The sequence below is a fragment of the Musca autumnalis genome, unplaced genomic scaffold (genome assembly GCF_047663935.1).
Source record: "Musca autumnalis isolate F117 unplaced genomic scaffold, ASM4766393v1 scaffold_1, whole genome shotgun sequence".
Taxonomy (NCBI): Eukaryota; Metazoa; Arthropoda; class Insecta; order Diptera; family Muscidae; genus Musca; species Musca autumnalis.
Window position 1 is genome coordinate 182,913,644 of NW_027411644.1, and position 9,167 is coordinate 182,922,810.

The 9,167-nt window shown below is 33.7% G+C and overlaps 1 long non-coding RNA gene across 1 annotated transcript; it reads left to right on the plus strand.

The window, feature by feature from the left end:
- The first annotated feature begins 203 nt into the window (after positions 1-203).
- LOC141388799 (uncharacterized) lies at positions 204-822 on the plus strand. Its single transcript, XR_012408932.1, has 2 exons — positions 204-254; positions 407-822. It is a non-coding gene; the product is annotated as an uncharacterized lncRNA (long non-coding RNA).
- The last annotated feature ends 8,345 nt before the right edge of the window (positions 823-9,167 follow it).

Genomic DNA, 9,167 nt, shown 5'->3' on the forward strand with positions numbered 1-9,167 from the left:
TATTTTCTATCATAGCGATTATGAATCTTCACGTAGGGAGCTACTCACAAGTGAGTTGCAGTTCACTTTCACCTGCTCGAGCTATTACGATTGGGCAGGGAGGAGCACAAAAAGTGAACAAGGGTTGACAAGTCGGAAAATGGAAAATAATGGCGCGACTTGTGAACCCTTGAAATAATAATTTGTGTTACCATACCGTCATTTTTTGCACAAATAACTTTGGGATTATTAAATTCTTATTTTTTGCATAAAAAGTAAATAAATTTTCAAATTAATAAACATTTCTAGCAAGAAAAATGTCGGTTATTAAAAATCCACTGTAAAAGAACATGAATATTGGTAAAAGAAAATACAACATTGAAACAACATGGCAACATCTGTAACAGCTGTTCTTTTGTTTTGACAGATATGTGAAAATTGTTTATTTACACTGAAGAATTCGTGAAATTTATTGGAAAATCGTAAAAAAGTGAACAAATGTCGTTTAAAAACGTCATTAAATGGCTACAATAAGTAAATGTTTAATGTTGCATTTTGGGTGATAACAGAAATGGCAAGTTCTGAGGAATACCAAGGAAATGGAGTGGAAGCTGTACCAGCGATGTTAGGACATCACAGGAGATCAATGATTGGTTCAAATGAGGTTCAGCATTTAGCCAATTCCAAGAATTGTAAATACAATTCGTGAAACATCCGATATTTTCTCCAGTATAAGAACCAATTCTATGAATGCTAAGTATAATTCCTAATGCTTTCTTCAACACTTAAACCAATTTAATGAATTTTAAATACAATTTCAATAAATTTCAATTGTAATTCCAATTTTTTTTGTTCATGGCATATAACAACCGGTACTTAATATACTATTCCAGGAAATTGCTTGGTGTAGATACCATTCCACTGGGTTATCGACGATGACGTGATTAAGATCTCAAAATGGTTTGGATCTTTTTGGGGCAACGGTCTGGACTTATATTCCATCAAAATATTTGATTCTATTCAAGCTTGAGGGCAAGTGATTGGACATGTCATCTTTTTAGCACCAGCACCCATTTTTTCCAAGACTGCGACCCCAAAAGTTCCAAATCATGTACATTACTCTCTCTATGAACAACAATCGCAGACATGGGTTGCTCCAGATTGGGTCCTTGTATATTTGTGAACCGCTTTATACAGTATGCACCTTTTTGATCTGTCCATACCTGAAAACGGGGAACGCTTTAGTTACAGTACTCGCTTGGGCGTTACCGTGAGAGCCATCCCAATCACCATCTAGTAGGTTGGCCCGACACACTAGGTCCATCAAGAATGATCTTCACTTTCTAGAGAGGAAAGCCCAACGATACAGGAGAGAACCCCTTGCTCAACAAGCATTTCAAGTAGGTTTGTATAGCTTTTACATAGTCGCAGTTTCTAATGTAATCAAATATAGTGTGAATAAAGTCCACCACAAACCAGAGTAGTTTTTGCTCAACTATACTCGGGATATTGCAGTCGTCTAAATTCTTATAGGGCAAATGTTGATAGCACCATGCATAGCACTCTTCGTCTTTTAAAGGTTTGTACCAAATTCTGAAAGAATTCAGAGATTCAGACCGAATTCGTAAAGAACTCTGAAAAAATGTTAGCGGTAAATGTCCTAATATTTGTTTTTGTCGAAAACATATTGCGATTAAAAATATAAAGAAACTCTTATCACAATAAGGTAGAATCTATTCCATTTCCAATATTTCAACCATCTTTGATGGTCATCCTCAGGGATTGGCTTTCAAAAACAAGAACATTTGTTTTATGCAACTATAAACAATATGGTAGAAATTTATAATAACAATGATATTTCTTTCTTTTTATAAGAATAAAAACAAAAAAATTTTAATTCTTAAGTTGACCTCAAGCCAAAATTAAAACCAAAGAAAAAAGCGTCCAAAGGTCAACAATAACCTCAAAACATAAAAAATTTCTAATTATTTTTTGTTGCTTTCAACCTAAAATACAATTAATTATCATTACAGATACAAAAAATAGTCGTATTTTTTTAAATAAATGACCACACTTAAATTTTTTTGTTCAACTCACTTTGATTTCGGTAGTGAGAAATTTCAGCACAAATTTGCCTCTTTTTCTCACTTTTTTACATTTGTAATAGCTAATTTTTTCACGAACGTGAGTTTTGCTTACCCTCTTGTTGTTTATAATAAGGGAAGAGTGAGAACATAACAGCACTCACGGCGATATGATGTTTATAATAGGGGAGGAGGCGAGAAAGAGAAAACTCACGGTGAGATGCCGTTCATAATTGGGCTGTATATCTTTCGATTTTTAAAAGACTAAACCTTTGTTATCTACCATAGAACTAATATATCGTATACCCGCATTCACCCACCAAACCAGCTGCTTTTATCGCAATAACAAACGAAATTTCGATCGAAGTGAATTTGTGTGTTTGTACTTTGAGAATAAAGGTGATTTTTAGGGTTGTCTGTTATTACCACACATGTAGGAACTATGGAAAGAGGTAACAATCATGGTTTAATAAGAAAGGTTAGCTAAAGCTTTCCCAGCAAAAAGTTTGGGAGCAAGTTGAATGTAGTGGCTGGATTTTAAACTTTTATCACAAAAAGTTTTCAAAAATTAATTTTTGTCGAAAATAGGCGGCCTTTGGCCGGGATTTAAGACTTTCTCCTATGGACAAATGCTAAACAGGGCTAACGCTATCATATTTTTTTCAAAATTACTTTTTTCGTCAGAAATCATCCCAGCAAAAAAGTTTGGAAGTAGTGCAATGCAGAGTTATGATTTCAATACATCTTTCGATGCAATCCACACGAGTTATGAAAAATGCGCTCTGCTCAATACATTTTAGAAGCCGTCGCTTATAGATCCCTAGCCAAGCAAGCCAATTTTTTGATCCCTACAGTCGCAGTCTTTTTTTCTGAACACAAGAAATAGTGTCTAAAATTATAAGAATTTGTGTAAAAAAATAAAGAAATACAAACTAAAGATACGAACATTGCTGTAATTCACGAGACGCAAATTATTTTTGAAGTGGAGTTAGAGTTTTTTTTGGAAATCTGGACTGGAGTTGGAGGAAAAATGAAAAACCATTTGGATGATGAAGCAATATCAGTTGCGGTGTCACCAAAAGCAGAGCTGAGGAAGTAAACTCAGTTATGATCAAATTTAATGGAGAGTTTTTATAATTTGTATTAGTGTAACAAAGTTAATATTCTTCTTTACACGAATAAGCAATGTATTTTATTTGCATTGAAATTCAATCCAAAACACTACATCAAAGGCTGTGATTTGGATCGAAAATGGAGTGCATCCTAGCTGTGTGCCGTGGAAGCAAAATGGAGTACATCCTAGCTGCGCGCTCTCTTGTAAAATTCATAGGAAAATATGTACTCCAGCGGCAATTGTTCTAGTGATTTAACTGCATCCGCGGATGCAAACTTTTTGCTGGGATATGTTTTTCGGAACTTTCGAAGCCTATATCTCGGGAAATACGGATTTCCCATGCATGATATACATATTGGCGTAATCAGCATTCCAAGACCTACCTGTGGACAAAATTTCTGAGTCCAGCCACTACATTCATCTTATGCCAAGGTTTGCATCCGTGGATGCAGTTTAATCAGTACAAGTGTACAGTACAATTGCCGTTGGAGTACATCATTTCCTATGAATTTTACAAGAGAGCGCGCAGCTAGGATGCACTCCATTTTGCTTCCACAGCACACAGCTGGGATGCACTCCATTTTCAATCCAAATCACGGCTTAAGATGCAGTGATTTGGATTGAATTTATATTCGTTCTTCGGATTGCAGTTTTAATCGGTCTAAAGATGCAATAAAAATGCAAGCCATTGCGAAATATCCCAAAATAAATAATGTCCTGTTTCAGGGCAATCATGAATATTTCCCTCGGAATTTTCCGCACGGAAAATAATTTAAAAAAGTTGAAATTCTTTCAAAATTAATATTTTAAAACGTTGGAAACTGCTCGAATCCCTTAGTTATGGAATATTCTCTCTGATTTGGCAAAAATATTCCCTTTTTAGACATAAATATGGAAATAAAAAATTGTGAAATTCGGGAAAGGGAACAAATTCCGCACGGAATTTTTATTCATGACTGCCCTGAAAATGCATTTATTATTTGTGTAAAACAGGAACTCAAAGAACTTTATTATCAGCCCAATCATGAAAGAAAATTCCGTGCGGAATTTCGCTCTTTTCCCTTCTTTGCTATCACAAAAAAAAAAAATCCGCACGGAAAAAAATTCCGATGGAGAAAAAGTAGGTATCATGAACGCTCTCAAACATGTGTTTTCCTCCAAAAAAAAATGTCCCTTTCAAAACTGAAGGAAGTTTACAAAAATCTTAGTATTTCCCACAAAACATGCAAAATAAACACTTTTGTTGGGATTTTATACTAAAATCTTTTACTTGTGGTTGGAAATTTACTAAAAATTGAACAAATTTTACAAAATAACATCACTTTGCAAACTCAGTCAATCTCCACTTTTTGTACCGATCAACGATGGGATGAGAGAATTTTGGACATACAAAATTGTTGCACAACAATTATTGAAAAAACACTGGATAAAAGCATATTTTCAAATATTTTTATTTCAGAAATCGTATTTTTTTCAATTTTTGCCATTATTTAATTAAAAACACTCGTTTCTAACACATTCATGATAGTGGCAGTTCCATAGCACAATGGAGTCAATTGCACTGTATTCTTAGAAATTTCCAATCACATCTTATGTTTTTCATAATTAGTAATATCTTCTGAATGTCTTTGATGTATAAAAGTGTAATTTATTTGATTAAATTTGTTGATTTTGTCTAAAAACACAAACACTTAAAATTTTCTCTTTGTTTTCACAACAATTAGGGCAAATTCAATGATCATTTTTCTCACATTATTCATGATAGGAGGAACGTTCCCCAAAAAAAAAAAAACTATTCCGCGAGAGTTGTATTCCGCAAGAATATTCATGATTGGGCTGTATATTTATTATATAAACACAAATTTATTATAAAAACACAAATTTAAAAAAAAGTTTCCTTAAATTCAATCACATTTGAGCTTACTTCCTCCGTTCTCAATTTAATCCAAGCGCATCTGATTTTGCTTCATCATCCAAAAGGTTTTTTATGTTGCCTTCCCATCACTAGTTAAGCTTTCGACATGGACTCCAACTCAGCTCCATTAAAAACTTCCGTCTCGTAAATTACCGCAAAAATGTTCGCAACTTAAGTTTTTTTTCTTTATTTTATAACAAATTCTCCGAAATGTATACATTCTAGTTTGTCTTTTGAAGAAATGTGGAGGGATCAACCAACTGTTTTTTTCTGTAGGGATCTCTACAGCAACTGCTTATAAAAGCCCTGTTCCTTTACATGCAAAAATCTTCAAGTTTTACAACTTTTTACTCGAAAAGCGTTCCTTTACTTCAGACACCATACAATTCATATGGAAGTAGATTACAACTTTTGCTACTTTTGCCAATTTTACCATTTTCAAAAGTAAAGGAACAGACCAAAAATGTATCGAAGGGAGTGCATTTTTCATAAATCTGTTGGACTACATCGAAAGATGTTGTGAAATCATAACTCCAATTGCACAACTTCCAAAATTTGTTGCTGGGTTCTGGCAATTCAATTTTTTTCTTTCAACTGTTCCTAAAACGCATGGCACAATTACCCAGATAGTGGCATCGTAAAATTTTGAATATGTTATGTCAAAATTTTCTTTATGTTGTTGGGGAAATTACAACAAAAATAATTTTTTTATAAAGGGATTTGACATTTCATATTCGAACAGCTGGTGTGATACCACTACCTTGGTAATTGTGCCATGCTAAAACGTCAAAACAATATACACAATTTGTGTGTGTGCTGTTTGAATAATATGCCAAACAATTTTAAAAACAATCGAATTAAATGATTTTTAAAATTGATTTTAGAACATTTGTATGGAAGAAATTTGTCAGCTTTGCATTGATACAAACATTTTATCATATCCACAACTCGAGGAAATAGGTTCGAATCCATCCATTCGCCTCTAGAGCTAATGAGTGTCCCCTCTATTCTAACTACCTGGACCCGCTACTAAGATAAACTAGTTTGGTGTCGGAAACTCAAGGTTACACTTACACTTTAACTTTAGACAACTCACAGTGCAATCAACTGTAAACTTTTACATGGGGATGTCCTCGGAAGTAACCAATTGACTCACCCGCCGTAGATGGGACTGTACTAGTTCCCCGTTTACAGCCATATACCAGGGTACTATATCGTTCTTTTTTTTTGTTTTAATTTAATATTTGCAACTGACGCCCTCTCGTTTACTTTTGAACAAAAAGTTGTCAATTGGTTACCGTGGTGCATGGCAGAACTACCAGGTAGTGGTATCACTATGAAAAGTCAAATCCCTTTATAAAAAAATTATTTTTGTTGTAATTTCCCCAACAACATAAAGAAAGTTTTGACATAACATATTCTATTTTACGATGCCACTACCTGTGTAATGCCGGCACCATGTGCAATGGTACGAGTATGCACGCCCGCCTTGTACGCTAAAGGTCGTGGGTTCGATTCCCCGGCCAGGTAACATCAAATTTTCAACAAAAAACACACCTTATTAATGTTGGCGATATTTCTGAGTATTTCAGCCATGTACAACTTCTCTGCAAGTTCCATTTTCGATCCAAATCACTGCATTTGAAGCAGTGTTTTTTGATTGCATTTCAATACAGTCTAAAGATGCTATAAAAATGCAAGTAATTGCAAAATATCCCAGAATAAATAAGATGTGTTTATTATTTGTTTAAAACAATAACATTAAGATCTTTGTTACATAAACACAATCCAGAAAAATTTTTAGAAAGTTGTACATGTGGAGTTATTATTTCACAACATCCTTCGATGCAGTCCACATAGAGTTATGAAAAATGCACTCCGTTGGATACAGTTTATAAGCAGTTGCTTTAGAGAAGTTGTGCATGTGGAGTTATGATTTCACAACATCCTTCGATGCAGTCCACACGGAGTTATGAAAAATGCACTCCGTTGGATACAATTTATAACCAGTTGCTTTAGAGATTCCTACAAAAAACAAAAATCCCTACCCACCACTGGCGAAATCATTTATTCAAATAATAGGTCGTACGATAAACCAAAAGTTTGTAAAAATTTGTAAAAACTTTTACAAAATGCTGTTCGATAACAAACTTGTAAAGTAAAAGAGAGCGAATTTGGAGAGAATTGTGAGAGAATTTTGGAGACTTTTGTTACTGAGAACTTACAAGTTTTTGCAAGCAAAATTTTCCTTGTAGGAATTTGCAAGTTTGATCAACTGATTTAAATTCGAATGTATTAGGTGTGTACGATAACTTTCCCAGTAAGAATTACTCAGTCAGTTCCAACAACCTCTCTCAGTGAATTTTACTCTCTCAAGCAAGGAAAATTGCAGAAAGTTATCGAACAGCATTTTGCAAAAAACTTGCAAGAAAGTCAGCTGTTTCCGAAAATGTATGAAATTTGTTTTTATTTCTTTCGATATTTTAAACCAAACGGAACAAAAACATAAAATTTAAATTTGCCGTTTACTTATTTAATGCTTTAATCATATCCTCAACGCTTTAGAATCTAAAAAAATGTGCAATTGTGAAATTTTCTTGGTCAAAAATGTTAACATTTCGAGTTGTTTACATTGAACAGGTGATTAAAAGTCAGCTGATCAGGCTTGCAAATTTTTGCGGGACAAATTTTCCCAGCAAAAATTTGCAAGTTCTCAGTCACAAAACTCTCCAAAAATCTCTCCAAAGTCGCTCTCTTTTGCTGGATAATTTTGTTATCGAACAGCATTCAGCAAAAATTTGTACGAATTTGTACAAATTATTGGGTTATCGTACACACCTATTGTGGCGGACTTTGCAATTCTTGGCAAAAACATAAAGAAACATTTGGTTATTAAAATAATTACAAGATAAAAAAGAGAAGAGATAACTTAATAAATTATGGAAAACGAATTATTTTGTAAAATATCTTATTTTTAGTTTGTGATGATTGTTTTATTTCTAAGGTATCAAATCCCAGCAAAAAACGGAGCGTCCATGGAGTATGAGGAACACTATGTGGACGGCCAGCCGTTAATTTATGATATGGAAAGAGAATTATTTTTGTAGCAATGGATAATCAAAAAATTTTCGTAAACAATCTTCGACTGTTAAATTAAATTTTACCCGCCAAATTTCTTGTTTGTCAAATCAGCTGATTTCTTGCAAATTTTTGCAAATTGTTGTTCGATAACATTCTGCAAATTTTTAGCTTCGAGGGAGTAAAATTTGTGGAGAGCAGTTACTGAGCATTTGCTGAGTACTTGCAAGTACTTTTTACTTGCGAAGTTGTCGTACAGACCTTATATGAGAGAGTGTATACATTTCTAAGAATTTGTTTTAAAATAAAGAAATAAAAACTTAAGTTGCGAACATTTTTTCCGTAATTCACGAGACGGAATTTTTTAATGGAGTGGAGTCCATGTCGAAAGCTGAACTAGTGATGGGAAGTCAACATAAAAAACCTTTAGGATGATGAAGCAAAATCAGATGAGCTTTGTTCAATTGGAGAACGGAGAAAGTAAACTCAAATGTGATTGAATTTAACGTAAACTTTTTAATTTGTGTTTATATAATAAAGTTCTTTATATTATTGTTTTACACAAATAATAAATTCATTTTATTTATTCTGGGATATTTCGCAATGGCTTGCATTTTTATTGCATCTTTAGACTGACTAAAAATGCAATCCGAAAAAGGCCTTTAAATTCAATCCAAAACACTAAATCAAAAGCTGTGATTTGGATCGAAAATGGAGTGCATCCTAGCTGTGTGCTGTGGAAGCACAATAAGTGAATTCACAGAAAAAGATGTACACTTGTAGTGATTCAACTGCATCCACGGATGCAAACTTTTGCTGGGAACTTCCATTTTTTGCTGGGTTTTTATCTGATTTTGTGTACTGTACCCCTCCACATGCAATACAATAACGACGTATGTATGTCGACGACGTTACGTTTCTACTAATCGATACATGTATTCACACACACCACAAATATTTAGAATGCAACACTGTAGTCGTGTGTTGAAATTCATAT